Below are 15,826 nucleotides of genomic sequence, written 5' to 3'. Positions count from 1 at the left end.
TTGTGTGTTTGGTAACCGGCTTTGTACAGCGGGACCACCTTATTTTGTCATGTATTTTTATTCATTCTGGGAGCTTTATTAATAAACTGCCCATTTCATCATCACAACTCTGGTCTGGTCTTTATTGTCAGTGTTGCATAAATGATTGTATGTGAGCTTGTGAACACATACAAAGAAAAAAGAAAGAAACATTCTGTGTCGAAATATCTGACTAAAAATCAGGCGGAAGACTACACCTGTTGCATTTCCTATATGCTCAGGCAATTATAACTGAGGGCGGAAGACATGATTCGTTTTCCCCCCAGATACATTAATTGTAGAGACGGAAAAGGAACACGCACATTTGGAACTGATTTGTGTAAATAAACTGAGAGGGTGTTTTGTCTTTTTGTGAAACGGTCCTCACACATTTGCAAAGTTCCACAGTTAGGCAGCTGAATTTAAGCATTATAATGGGAATAGTGTAAACTCTAGGCCTACTTCAAGGTCTTATTACTTCAAGATGCATACACGTGCTGTTGTATCTGTTAGTGCTTGCCGGACACCAGTGCTGATTAAAATGGCTTAGATTGTTACTAATTGAAACTACAGTATGTCCTTTTACGCGTTGTGGCAACTGAATTTTGTTGGTACCGATGATTTATACAAAGACTTATCACAGGTTTTCTCCATATCAAACATTTATACTTACCTTCAAGTTCGAGTTTACCTTTACTTTCACGAGGAGATTCTGTGTGTGTGTGTGTGTGTGTTGTGTGTGTGTGTGTGTGTGTGTGTGTGGTGTGTGTGTGTGTGTGTGTGTGTGTGTGTGTGCGTGCGTGTGTGCACGCTTAAATATTCTTGATTTTTGAACATAAGCAGTTTATCTGTCATGGAGTTGTGTGTGTTTTCATGTCTGCGTGTTCTTTTCCCCCTCCTTCCTCCTCTCGGCAGTCCGGCTTCAGTCATTTTATTCCTCCCCTCAAAGCAGACAGCAGCATTGTGTTAATGTTCAGAACTTTGCCAGGTTTTTTGTTTGTTTGTTGTGCTTCTTTAATTTAGGTTTGTTGTTTGTTTAAAACACTCAAACATACGCACACATCCACACGCACACTTTTACTTTTTAAGTTATAATAAGTATTGCATTCAGCCACGGTTTTTTTTCTCAGTTGATATTCTGATTTTTGCCATTTTTTTGTGTAATTTGTTTTTGTTGTGCTTGTTTGATGTAGGTTTGGTGTTGTTTGTCGTTGTTTGTTTAACACACACTCAAACACACACTAACCAGACACACACACACACCACCACCACCACCACCACAAGAATAGGTTTACACTCACTTTTTCCTCCACGTTTTAATTTTGGCAATATCATTAACCCAGGATTGCAAAGCAGGGATCATTTGTCAATTTCATAACAACGTACATACAATTTCAGCTGGTCACTTCAATAAAATGTGCATCATCACAGGTTTCTGCTGGAATGACAGTGTCAGTCTTATCTGTCAACACAAAATACACACACACAAAATGAGTGTGATGCTGTATGCCTCCTAACAGATCCTAACTTCACCCTCCAAACCTCCCTGCAGATGTATGTTCTGTGCACAAAAATAACCTTTTAAAATATACAAAATGCAGACGACATTTCTACATTTGTAGTTGTGCTGCAGACCTGTTTACCCCCACAAGTGTCTTGGAGTAATGCTCAGCCCCAAAAATAGTAATCCTGGTACAAAAATAGTAATCATCCAGCATTCGTCGCCAATTACAACGCACATGACAACTGTGTCTGCGAAACGCAATCATGCACATATATCCATCATTCACAAACAAAACACATCAGTCAGTTTTTGTAGTCATCATAATGTCAAAGAAGATTACATCAAAAGCACATGCATCACTGATTCTTTTTCTTTTGCTCGTAGTAGGCCTTTTTCAGTGTGTCAAGCGCTTCTCTACTGTACTTGCGCTTGCTGAAGGTACTGAACTTGTCAAATTCAGGTGCACGGAGCCCCTGGGGCTTTTAGTCATACCTCAGGCAGCTATCTGTTAGAAGAACTACCAAGTTTCATTGACTTGCACCCAAAGAGTCAAGAACTGCGATTTTTTTACGAATCAATTTCGTACTCGGACCCGGCTGGTCTTGACCTATTTTTGGATCTAAATTTAGATCAGGTAGATCACCACATCATGCACAAAAAGACACGTCACTAGCAAACTATGTCAGACATCATCATGAGTTTGTATAAAACAAAATGGAGGCCGGAATCACTCAGTTGAATCGAACTCCGACCAAACACCACGTAATAACTAGGTTAATTTATGCACTCGCGTGAACAAGAAACTGTCGAGCTTCACAGATGTCGTCGTTGGGTAGTTTTACTACCATAGGAGGATTTTTGAACTGTAAATGCACTCAGCTGCAACAAAAACGCAAAACGAAGGCTGTAAGCTGCACTGTGCCTTTAAGTAGCTCAACACAATGATCGCAGCCCAGGGTGCTAACACAGTTTGGAAGGTCAAGGTTTTATAGTATGCTTCACTAACGGGATCTTATAAAAAAAGCTAAAACATTTACCACTGAAGAAAAACCATCTCTGAACAATTCAAAATTGTCACACTACTAGTTTTACATTTTAAGGATCTTGCCTAGTGCACATCTTTTTATTATGAAACATTTGTATTGTAAACAAAAGAAAACACAATGTCTTGTGATCTGTAAATGTTCTTAATACAGGGAACTTTATACATTGTTCAAGTGAAGTACTGTACAGCCTATTTAGCTTGTTCATTTTCTCCCTATAATCTGCTACAATTCAATAAACTGCTGTAAACTTGTGTGCCCTTAAAGTAGATTTATGTCCTTCTGTGTGGGCACCTTCTTCTTCTTCTTCCTCTTCAGTGTTCAGTGTTTGCATTTGGATGTGTGCTCTCTGGCCAAGTCTTGTTGCACAGGGGTACGGGTGGCAAGAAAAGGCCACCCTCTCAGAACGTGTTGCAGAGTCTGTTCTTCCTACCCTAGCCACAGTCGCACGCTGTAGGTGCAAAACCTATCCTTTTGATGTGTACCTTCAGACAGCAGTGTTCTGTGCAAAGGCGAAAGATGGCTGTCTGTTCTGCGTGAGTAAGATGGGGCTATGGTCTTGAATGAGCTGGTAGCTGTCTGTCTTTAAAAAAAAAAAAAAATAGACATCAAAGAAGCTGCAGCACCAGCCAAGTGTTGACTGTTTTCTTTATGCGTAACCTGGTCCTGGCAGTAGCTGTTGTCCATCTGTAAACAAGCAAGATCATTATTATAATATATTGATGGTGTATTTGTTTTACCCAAAAGACGATTAAAATAACATTTAATTTTTGTTTTAGTTATGTGGCATACATGCAGTGGAACAATCATATCTTGTGATATCTTCCCTCTGAGAAAAAAACTACTATTCAAAATGTACTTTTACATACTTTTTTGTTAACTTAGGCTTTTGAAGATCCACATCCAATCCTGCCACAATGTAGGCACAATCATAGGCTAAAATTGTCAGGGTTATTTACCATCGAACTGTCCTCAACATTCTATGCTGACACACACACATGCACACACACACTGGCACAGACACATAACTTGACTTCACTTAGGAAGGTTATGTGATGCTTAAATCATTTGTCTTGCCACTAGTTCATCACAAGTAACCACTGTGTTTATTGCTGGTATGTGCTTAAATGGAGGGATAGTCTTATCCCATGGTAAAACATTTTTTTTTTTAAAAAGCCTGGCAGGTGATGTGAGATGTGAGCCAAACTGTGTTCACGAAAAGCAGCCGGCCTTTAATAACACAAAGCTGCCTCTGTACACAATTCTGCTTTTACACATGCTATCCCTTAACTTGGATTCATACCAAAAATCAAGCCTGGTTTCATAGGAAACAGTCAGAATGTTGATTCAGCATTTAGAATGATAATCTTATTTCATGTACACGCCTTGGCAAATCTGACAATTAAGTAAGCAGAAGTTTTCTTCACGGGACGGATTTGCTCATTTTATTATGTAGCAATGCACTTCACTTGGTCACATACACCCCCCCCCCCCCCCCTCTGTGCACAGTGATAGTTTTAAACAAGGAATTCTGTAAACACAGGGGTGGTCAAATACACCCCCCCCCCTTCCCTCTGTGCACAGTGATAGTTTTAAACAAGGAATTCTGTAAACACAGGGGTGGTCAAATACACCCCCCCCCTTCCCTCTGTGCACAGTGATAGTTTTAAACAAGGAATTCTGTAAACACAGAGGTGGTCAAATACACCCCCCCCCCCTTCCCTCTGTGCACAGTGATAGTTTTAAACAAGGAATTCTGTAAACACAGGGGTGGTCAAATACACCCCCCCCCCCTTCCCTCTGTGCACAGTGATAGTTTTAAACAAGGAATTCTGTAAACACAGGGGTGGTCAAATACACCCCCCCCCTTCCCTCTGTGCACAGTGATAGTTTTAAACAAGGAATTCTGTAAACACAGGGGTGGTCAAATACACCCCCCCCCTCCCTCTGTGCACAGTGATAGTTTTAAACAAGGAATTCTGTAAACACAGGGGTGGTCAAATACACCCCCCCCCCTTCCCTCTGTGCACAGTGATAGTTTTAAACAAGGAATTCTGCTGTAAACACAGGGGTGGTCAAATCCACCCCCCCCCCTTCTCTCTGTGCACAGTGATAGTTTTAAACAAGGAATTCTGTAAACACAGGGGTGGTCAAATACACCCCCCCCCTTCCCTCTGTGCACAGTGATAGTTTTAAACAAGGAATTCTGTAAACACAGGGGTGGTCAAATACACCCCCCCTTCTTCCCTCTGTGCACAATGATAGTTTTAAACAAGGAATTCTGTAAACACAGGGGTGGTCAAATACACCCCCCCTTCCCTCTGTGCACAGTGATAGTTTTAAACAAGGAATTCTGTAAACGCAGGGGTGGTCAAATACACCCCCCCCCTTCCCTCTGTGCATAGTGATAGTTTTAAACAAGGAATTCTGTAAACGCAGGGGTGGTCAAATACACCCCCCCCCCTTCCCTCTGTGCACAGTGATAGTTTTAAACAAGGAATTCTGTAAACACAGGGGTGGGACTCTCTTGTGATGAAAAAGGAGGAAATCCCTTTTTTTCCAGGGGGTTCGGGGGCATGTTACCCCGAATTTTGGTTAAATGGTACATTAAAATCTGTGCAATCTGACAAAAAAGACATTCTCCACACTCCCCAACCTCCCCCCCTCAAAATTACTATTAGTTATCAGGAGTTTTCAGTCAGCACAATTTAACTCTCAAGCCTCCAGTGTTCTGTTTCATCTCCACGTCTCTCCAAATCATTCAGTCAACAAGTCATAGATATTGTAATGAAATGTGACGCGGAAAAATAGATTACTCCAGCAGAATTCGTAAGTTGTGTCCGCGGAAATCCGCGGAAAAGTCCCACCCCTGAAACAGCACTGCATGGTGCCTTTTCCAGAAATAAATTCATCAAAAAATGTCAACTCACAACAGCAAGAGTCAGTGTGTCGATTGTTCATATGTGACAAAGTTGAGGGATGAGCTTATCCTATGTTAAAGCCTGGCCAGAACTGAGACGGTGACGAGAAGTAGTGTGCCTATAATGACACAATGCTTTCTTCGTAAGCAATTAGATTCAACATCTCAGATCTGGTCAGGCCTATACAAATGCCATCTCTCAACTTGGTCCATACAAAAATCATGAACCTGGCTTAATTCTGTACAGAGTGGGAATTTGTTTTTCTCTTTTTCGAAATCCAAAATAAGCAAAATCAGGTCTTAACCCTTACACTGTGCAATTCTGTAACACATGTTACATAGCCACTGGTGAATTAACAGAGAGAAAAATAAAGAAAAACGGTCATATAGGTTTTCGCATCCATGGGAGGTAATCGGAACCGACCAAACAGACTGAGCCAGTAGCGCGACATATGTCGTGACAACCAGGTGACAGTATACGTAAAGTAGCGCGACATATGTCGCGACAACCAGCCTAAGGGTTAAAATCAATCAATCAATATGAGGTTTATATCGCGCGTATTCCGTGGGTACAGTTCTAAGAGCAGGGATTTATTTTATCTTTTTATTTTATGCAATTTATATCGTGCACATATTCAAGGCGCAGGGATTTATTTATGCCGTGTGAGATGGATTTTTTTTTACACAATACATCACGCATTCACATCGGCCAGCAGATCGCAGCCATTTCAGCGCATATCCTACTTTTCACGGCCTATTATTCCAAGTCACACGGGTATTTTGGTGGACATTTTTATCTATGCCTATACAATTTTGCCAGGAAAGACCCTTTTGTCAATCGTGAGATCTTTAACGTGCACACCCCAATGTAGTGTACATGAAGGGACCTCGGTTTTTCGTCTCATCCGAAAGACTAGCACTTGAACCCACCACCTAGGTTAGGGAAGGTGGGAGAAAATTGCTAACGCCCTGACCCAGGGTCGAACTCGCAACCTCTCGCTTCCGAGCGCAATTGCGTTACCACTCGGCCACCCAGTCCAAGTCCAAATGGAGCAAGTCTTAAAATGGGAGTGAATTTACAGATGTTATGAACAAGAAGTCTGCGAAAACAGGGTCATTAATAGGAAGGAGTCTTAGATTGGGGTGTCTTAAAAGGGGCAGGGGTGGAGGCCACTGTAATGACCATGAAATAATCAAAATAATACTATCAGTCATCTTATTCTCTACCAAATTTCTAGAGGTCAAGACAATGATACAGATTATTTACTTGTGTCACTGTTAGTGTCATTCTATGAATAACAGACCGATAGAAAGAGAGCTCTGTGTCTTGTACCTGGGTTCGTGCTCAGTTGCTTGAAAATTGACTTGTCAGAGGTTCTTCTTCAGCCTTACACCAGCCTACAGCGGTAGCTTCTACTTCACCAAACTTTGTTCTGAAACAAAACAAATAAAACACATCTTCAGGGTCAAGCATATGTATCAAATCATGATCACACAATTAAACCTTCTTCTTTGGTCAGTACTATTGAAGATTTGTTAATTGTTTCTTGTTCACAAAAGCACTAATCAAAAAATTGCTCCAGGGGCTTGCAACGCAGTACAATATATTACCTTACTGGGAGAATGCAAGTTTCCAGTACAAAGGACTTAACATTTCTTACATACTGCTTGACTAAAATCTTTACAAACATTGACTATATTCTATACAAGAAACACTTAACAAGGGTAAAAGGAGAAACAGAATCCGTTAGTCGCCTCTTACGACATGCTGGGGGGCATCGGGTAAATTCTTCCCCCTAACCCGCGGGGGGTTGTACAAGATAATGAAATAGAGTGAATTTTGAAGTGCATTCATAATTAAAGCCCAATCATGTGGTTTAACCTACCTAGTCTTGAAAAGCCTGTCCGAGGAAACAGATCAAGCACCCTTCCGCAGACCTTCCTGACGGAAGAGTCTTGGTTGTAACCGCTCACTTTCTAAAGTAGTCCATAAGCAGTTCCATGTGCCTATGTTATCACTGTAACCAGCTCCTTTGTGTACCTGTGATCTGGATGAGCTGCAACACATAAAACTTTCATATGAACACTATGTCAAGTATACCAGTTAGCATCCATCAAACACTGACTGACTGAGGAGCATCACAAGATCTGTTCTAAGGAGGTAACAACTATTGTCACAAAGTGTTTATGATACAGCTGCAGGCACATGGCACTGAGTGGTCAATTGGTGAGGGGGGGGGGGGGGGGCAGAAGTTCTGCTCAGTCTTGTCTGCTGATACTACACTTTGTGGTGGTGTAAGGCAGGGAATCACACCCCAACCACTGGCCCCGCCCACCTGGTGTCGAGTGCCTGTGGATACATCAGTCCCAGTCATGGCTGGCCCCCGGTTGACAACTGCCATGTACGTCATGTACGGGTACATTTACTTTGCAGTACAGATTAGTTTTCAATAGCAATGACATCATGGACGCACACCTGCCCAACGCAGACAAGGACAGCAAAATCAGGGACCAAACGTGATAAAGAGTAACTAATCGTCACAAACATCAAAATGCTTTGCATTTCTTGACCAGATAACAATCATTTCTGGGCAATTGAAGATTATTATTCCACCTACAGGCTATCACCCCCATGGCTGTTACTTGTAACACATTTCATTTCTTAAAATATGTTTTGTAAAGTAATACTGTAGTTAATAGATTTCTCTGAAAGGCACATTCCTTCTCATGAAAACAATTTGGCTCACCGTCTAAGATCTGGTCAGGCTTTAAAATGGGATAAGACATGATCTCTTAACTTGTTCACATACCCACAATGAACGGTCTGGTTGCTCTCTGCGCCAAGTGCGATTGTGTTATGAATAAATGCTGTAAAAGCTACAACTGTACTAGCTCATTTAAAAAAAAAATCACAAAATGTCACTTCACCACAGCAAGCAAACAGTGTGTTTATTTCTGGTATAGAACAGACACACACATACACACACACACACACACATACACCAAAGCAACACAAAAGCCCAAAACATGCCTACCATCTAAATGAGGAATCCAGTTCCAACTGTCTTCTGCCAATATAACACTGCCAGAGACACCATGGTGTAGAAAGTCAGTTTAAAGAGAGACTACCTGAAAGAAAAATGATACAATAATAATAAAACACCCAGTGCAATAGACATACTTGCTCGTTAAAGGCTTACTTTACCATGTAAAAACATTTTGCTTCACAGTCTCAGATCTTGTCAGGCTTTTACTTGGGATAAGATCATCCCTCTACTTGGACGAATAGCAACATAGATCAGCTTGAATGCTCTCTGTGCAGAGTGGTTTTTGTTTGTTAAAGAATTAGTTTTGTTAACAACACTGGTACCTTTTTGTGAAAATATTTCATCACACATTTTAACTCACCACAGCAAGCAGTCACTGAATATATAATTTTTTGTATGTGGCCAAGATGAGGGATTCCATGTTAAAGCATAGCCACATTATACTGTAGTGACAAGGCAAGTGGGCCTTTAAATTGTAAACTGATATATTGTGCATTTTGACTTCTTCATAAATTATAACCCTGATGCAGGCAGTCATCAGTACATGTAGTGGTTTAGTCCCTTGAATGAGAAAAGAATGACTTTGCAAGAAAGAAACTTGGAGTCAAAGTCAAAATACCCTTTAAAGTACAAACTATAGATTCCACAGGGTTTGAAGTTAGAAAGCTCTGAAAATAACTCTGCTATTTGAAATTGACTAATAGTATTAACTTATACCGCCATACATGATACACATGTACAGACAAATGAACTAAGGCTTGTGAAGATCCATAATCCTGCTACACAAAGACACAATCATTCAGAGGTTGAAATTGCCAGGGTCATTTTCCATCCCCATGTAGCCTGGATTTAATTACTGGCATGTTTTTCAGTTAAAGAGATGTGTCACTCAGAATGACAGGAGATGGTTCACTCAATGCAGAGCATAATATAACATTGATTTCTTCATGCCATCTGATTTGCAGTTGAATTCACAGGGCGAGAAAAATTCTAGACTGTCCTCAACATTCTATGCTGACTGTAAATTGTAATTATATAATACATCCACCCTAGCTAACTGGTACACTAATCACTTGCTCTGGCTTACTTCTTTTTCCAACATAATAAATCTGTTATTTGTACTTTAGCCTTTTGTGGTAAAATATTCTCATTACCACCAGTTGCACTCACAAGCTATTGCACTAGTGTATTTTGGAAATGATCAAAGGACTTACTTGTGTTCTACAACAGCACCATGTCAGTGTTGCGGGAAGAATGAGGCAGGGCTTGGTAATAACTGAGACCTGCAAGTAAACAGAACATATTTAGAATCCCAGCATGTGTTATAATTTGTGTATATTTATATTATAAGGTCTTACATTGCAATAACAAACACACACACACACATGCACACACTCATTCAATGTGCTCTATGTGCTAAGAATAAGAGTGATTGTTTAATGAATTAACGCTGAAGAAGCTACTAGTTGCTTAAACACATTCATAGCAAAATGTCACTTGATCACCACATCAAGCACACTGTATCTTCATTTCTGGTTGTATACATTGTATGCAAGTGGAGGGATGATCTTATTCCATGTAAAATCCTAGCTCAGCTGATCTCTCTCAACTTGGATTCATACCAAAAATCAGGAGCCTGGGTGTTTCTGTTCAGTGGGCATTTCCCTATTTGTTTTATTTGAATGCATTTCTTAAAAAGAACACTTCCTCTGCATAGCCGTCAGGAATGTTGGTTCCACCTTTAGGAATGTGTCTTAGTGGACGGACAATCTTATTCCATGTACATGTTCCATTCCTTCGTGCATTATGTGATTCTACTGTATTTTAGTCATAAACAATGACCTTCATTCTAATAAGAAGAGACTATTACCTTTCACCTCGGACGTGTCAACTCATATTTTGCCGCTGAGTCGGTGGACAGTTGCTGGAAACCGAGTCCGTCGTCACACTTCGGGCTTTGGCAACTAAGTTCACTTTGCGGGTCTTTCCCCTTGTAACACCATACTTGTTCGATCACAGTTTCTTTGTTCATCGGCCGAAGCAGGCCCCTCCTTCGCTCCCGTCTCGGCCACAGTTTCCTCAGTGCAGTCGGGCATGAGAGCCCGCCCTTGAACGCACTCTCCCCTGTACCGCATAGTTTTAAACCTCCCCACCTTTTTAATCTCCCTGTTTGCCGGAGCTAACCACTATCGGTAACAGTGACTCAACCGCAGGACTCTGAGACGTTCGCAAGAACCCAGTCCTCTTCGGAAGAAGATGATGATCAAAGATGCATTGCCGACGCCGGCCATGTTGAATTAGTGAAAACCGAAACGTGGAAGCGAAACTAACTTATCTTCGGGAATCAATTAGGAAAACTATATGTGTAGTTGGTAGAAAAATGGCATTTAATGAGACAGATAAAACTCGGATCAAATGAGAAAGAAAGAACTATCCAAACTTGCAAGCACAGCCGCGGTAGTCCTAAGTACGTAGGCCCTACTGAAGTTCCCGATCCATGTTTTAGTCTAACCAGCGCTGTCTCTAGTCTATACATGCGCAACAGGATAAGAGATACCCTGAGGTTATAAGTGATACTCCCACATACGTTGCACAAGCATAATTTAACGTTACCTTATGTACGGTCCAACCGGTGTGCAATGGGTGGAGGGAGGGAGGGAGGGAGGGGAGAGAGAGAGAGAGAGAGAGAGAGAGAGAGAGAGAGAGAGAGAGAGAGAGAGAGAGAGAGAGAGAGAGAGAGAGAGAGAGAGAGAGAGAGCGAAAGAGAGACGAGTAGACGTATCGATTGTGCTTTCACTTTACATGTTTATCTGTTCGAAACGGCCGGACTGTCCAACTCTTAAACATTTCCAGTGGTACAGCGAACGAGCGACTGACAAAAGTTTCTTTGTCGATGAGCGCTTGCACATTTCGAAACCCCAGGACATGTTGCACCTGCGGCTCAGTTTAACACGATCAAAATATTAGTTATCACAACTTTGGTTAAACAAAATATTGTATAAAAGCAATCACCAAACACGAGCTCTTTGGTTTGTTTTCTTCTTCCTTTATTCGGTAGTTTTTCTTGTCGAAACTCAAACCAAGATCACATGGTACAGAAAAGAATAACATCTACGAAGCTTGGATGTACAGCATGCTCTTCAAAGCCAAAGCAACAATAAACGACACAGTATTTGAAAAGCACTTTCAGTTGAATCCTTACGAAACATACTCTGATTCTTGCGCAAATCAAATCAAAATAAAGCAATAATTATAAAGTCAGGACCCGTTAGTGAATGTGCAGTTGGTAAATGCATTGTAGATGACCCTGTCTCCCAGCTTGTTGGACATATGTTGTGCTGAGTTAGGGACACATGGTAACAAAACTTATAATGAACAACAACAATACCTACAGCATTGACAGAGTGAGCTTTTTTGTTTTTGTTTTTGGTTTTGTTCGCTGACATGATTTCAAAATTCAGACCAGAGTCTATCTGCGAAATTAATTCAGGTAACACACACACACACACACATACACAGACACACACACACAGACACACACAACACAGACACACACAGACACACACAACACAGACACACACACACACACACACACACACACACACACACACACACACACACGGGGATACACCTGTACCACATGTCTGTTTGTGGGAGCTAACGTGATAATGTCCACAAGCATGGATTAAGTTTCTTTAAATTTCAAGGTGAATGTTTAGACCTGAGCCATACAGAGGTGAGTGGCCTGGACTTCAATCCTTCCCTGTGCCAGGGATCTAATATAGGTCTATGCCTGGGCTAATAAAGCCTTTTACTTCAAAAGCCCCTTCACTTCTCCACTTTCGAGATCCTGCCGCGGGACTCTTTATCGCGGATCGATAACCTCCCCCTTAATAGCTTTTTACCTTGCTCCTTCACGAGTGGAAAATGAGCGTAAATTTGATTTGCTTGACCGGCATTCGCTCCTTGAAACAACCGCAAATTATTGTCTCTCTGTCTCTGGCTGTTGGTCTGGCTGTCTCTCTGTCTCTGTCTCTTCTGTCTGTCTGTCTGTTTCTGTCTGTCTCTCTGTTTGTTTTTCCATCCGTCCATCCGTCTGTCTGTCTGTCTGTTTCTATCTGTCTGTCTGTCTGTCACTCTCTATCTCTTTCTGGTTTTCCTTTGATATGAACATCGATTTTCCCTCTCGAAAACTATGATTTTTGTCTCTCTCTCTTTCTGCCAATGTTTTTATTTGTCTGACCGTCTGTCTGTCCGTCTGTCTCTCTCTGTCTGTCTGTCAGTCTGTCTGTTTCTATCTGTCTGTCTGTCTTTCACTCTCTATCTCTTTCTGGTCTTCCTTTGGTATGAACTTCGATTTTCCCTCTCGAAAACTATGATTTTTGTCTCTCTCTCTTTCTGCCAATGTTTTTATTTGTCTGACCGTCTGTCTGTCTGTCTGTCTTTCTGTCCGTCTGTCTCTGTTTCTCTCTCTGCCTCTCTCTCTCTCTCTCTCTCTCTCTCTCTCTCTCTCTCTCTCTCTCTCTCTCTCTCTCTCTCTCTCTCTCTCTCTCTCTCTCTCTCTCTTTCTCTCTGTCTCGCGCTCTCTCTGTCGCCTTCATCCGCGCATGATCTTCGATGTGTCCTAACGCAAATCTCAGCTGTTGAAATTAAGTGACTGCCCTCGTTTGCAATCATAGCAAAGTGCAGATTTATGTTTTTCTAATTCTCTGAACTTGCCGGTCGTAATCTAGGGCAATTTTTCTCTTCAAGCCCCTGTCACTCATGTTGTGTCTTCGGTCCGAAAAGTGTTTAGAGTAGCGTCCCCTTGAAAGGCTCTTTGACGTGGAGTACTGTTTTCTCTTACACACTGCCAATCTTCGCTTTTTGATTGATTTGTTCGAGAGACCATTTTGAGCGAAAGTATGGCTGATCTCTTTAATCTGGCGTTTCCTCTGTGATTTTATTTGAGCAGGCAAGCCTTTGTAACATCCACAAGTATCGTTTTTGTTTTTTCTCCCCCGCGGACCTTGAACTCTTTTGATGATGTCAGACGTCTGAATGTCTTGATTGTATTTGTTGGAAAGACCTTTTTTAGCTTCTGGGTTTTGAGCACATGAGCGGTACGTTCCCGTTTAAATTAACCTGGTAAACCCGGCTATTGACCTTGTTCGTCTTATTGTTGTTTGTAAGGCTGTTATGGTGACGATGACGACGACGGCGACGATGATGATGATGGTGATGATGGTGATGATGATGATGATGATGACGATGATGATGATGATCGTCTTCGTCATCGTCTTCTTCCTCCTCCTCCTCCTCCTCCTCCTCCTCCTCCTCCTCATCATCATCATCATCATCCTCAACATCATCATCATCATCATCATCATCATCATCATCATTATTATTATCATCATCATCCTCGTCATCATCAACCACCATCCCTTTATTTAAAGCATTTAAGAGTCAGCAGAACAAGAAAAGTATGCAGTGAAGATACGTTTGACTCAAGCTGAACTTAAGAGTGCACCTTCACTCATTCTTTTATTTTATTTCTTTTATTTATTTATTTTAGACACTCCTTTGTGGCAAAACACCTGATCTATCCTAGCCGTCCTGAGCCCACACTGCCGTCAGCGGGTGGTTCAGGGCACAGGGGCAATGGTGTGGGAGTACAGGTGTGACATAGCTAAAAGTGACACTGATTTTGAACTTTTTCACCTGAGACAGTGTCACGTGATTCTTTGTAAGACACTAGACGCCCTGTCTCCGTTTTTCTCTTGTCCTATACCTCAGAAAAAAATATGTTGCTGTCGCACATCCCAGATAGCGTGTCGCATGTGCATGCAATCACATGTCGCGAACGTGTGGCCGACTAAGCGCAAAAAGGAGTTCGTCACGAAATTTGCTGTCGCAGTTTGTTCAGTGTTGTTGTTGTTGTTGTTGTTGTTGTTGTTGTTGTTGTTGTTGTTGTTGTTGTTGTTGTTGTTGTTGTTGCTGTGTGAGTGCAAAATCCACTTACCGTGTCACAGATGCGCATCTGCTTGACTTTATGTGTCTGTGTAGACAGCTACTCATAAATTCCTTCTCTGCATAACATAACGCTGCAAGATCCACGAAGCTAGTTTGTGTGTGCTGTTTTAACCTGTATACATACGTTATTGTAAATATCAAGAGGCATTGCCAGGAGCTTGGAGTCTAAGGACTTCCAGAACACCCTACGTATATTGCGCACTGGAATAAGTGTGTGAGTAGGTGATTTGTGACCCTCCACCACGAAATGAGTCGCATGTCACCTCGCGCGGTTCTGCGCTAGGCTTAATATAAGTCCGGGGGGTGGCTGGTAACAGCGTGAGGGTCGCCTTAGTCACAGGCTTATAACTCGAAAAGTTTTTGCTCTTTTCTAAAACGGTTTTTGCCACTGGATAAAAAAAAAACTCTTTAGGAAAATGTAAAAATATGAAAATCATGCAAAGGTGACATGCGACTCATTCCGTGGTGGAGGGTCACAATTGGGAAAGGCACATTTAGTCAGAAAGTTTGCATGGTTGTTTGTTTGATGTTTTTGTCTGCGCGTCCTTCTGTCTGTTTGTATGTTGTTTTTGTTTGTTTGTCTGAATATTTGTTCGGGGGTTGGGGTTGGAAAGGGGTTGGTAGGGGGAGTGGAGATGGGGGGGGGGGGGGGGGTGGTAGAGTGGAGGGGGGAGGCAGGGGGTCTCCAGTTTGAAACCAGGCAATATAACATTGAATTATTTTAAACCAGGATTGATCCCAAAGTTTATGCACTCAAAAAGCTACCCACAATCTAACCAATATACAGTGTACCACTTACAGGGATTAAAAAAAAGTCAATCTATTCACCAGAATATCAGTCGGTCAACAAGTTTGGACTCAAGCATGTGGATTCACTTTGACAAACATTCTGACATGTCGAAAATCGAAAATTATTACCTCATTAAACGGACGTACTCAAGATGTTACCTACTTCCCCCGAAATTTGACAGGACATATACAATTTGTAATGATCGATTATAAAATTGTCGTACTTAGGCAGAGGCGAACGAATGACAGTCGATCTTTGTGTTTTAGATTGCGGACATATTAGGTACAGTTTTCTTGAGATTGCAAAATGTCCAAGGAGTTCCGAAGTGTGTGTGTGTGTGTGTGTGTGTGTGTGTGTGTGTGTGTGTGTGTGTGTGTGTGTGTGTGTGAGTGTGTGTGTGTGTGTGTGTGTGCGTGCGATCGTGCGTGCGTGCGTGTGTGTGTGTGTGTGTGTGTGTGTGTGTGTGTGTGTGTGTGTGTGTGTGTGTGTGTA

At 41.7% G+C, this 15,826-nt stretch overlaps 1 long non-coding RNA gene across 1 annotated transcript; it reads right to left on the bottom strand.

Annotated features, from left to right (window-relative positions):
* Positions 1 to 1,824: 1,824 nt before the first annotated feature.
* LOC138967438 (uncharacterized) lies at positions 1,825 to 10,915 on the bottom strand. Its single transcript, XR_011455952.1, has 6 exons — positions 10,403 to 10,915; positions 9,747 to 9,815; positions 8,521 to 8,614; positions 7,372 to 7,542; positions 6,819 to 6,918; positions 1,825 to 3,252 (listed from the first exon to the last, which is right to left on the bottom strand). It is a non-coding gene; the product is annotated as an uncharacterized lncRNA (long non-coding RNA).
* Positions 10,916 to 15,826: the final 4,911 nt, after the last annotated feature.

Source organism: Littorina saxatilis, linkage group LG5, assembly GCF_037325665.1.
Source record: "Littorina saxatilis isolate snail1 linkage group LG5, US_GU_Lsax_2.0, whole genome shotgun sequence".
NCBI lineage: Eukaryota > Metazoa > Mollusca > Gastropoda > Littorinimorpha > Littorinidae > Littorina > Littorina saxatilis.
Note: the sequence above shows the minus strand (reverse complement) of the source record. Positions and strands in the feature narration are given on the sequence as shown.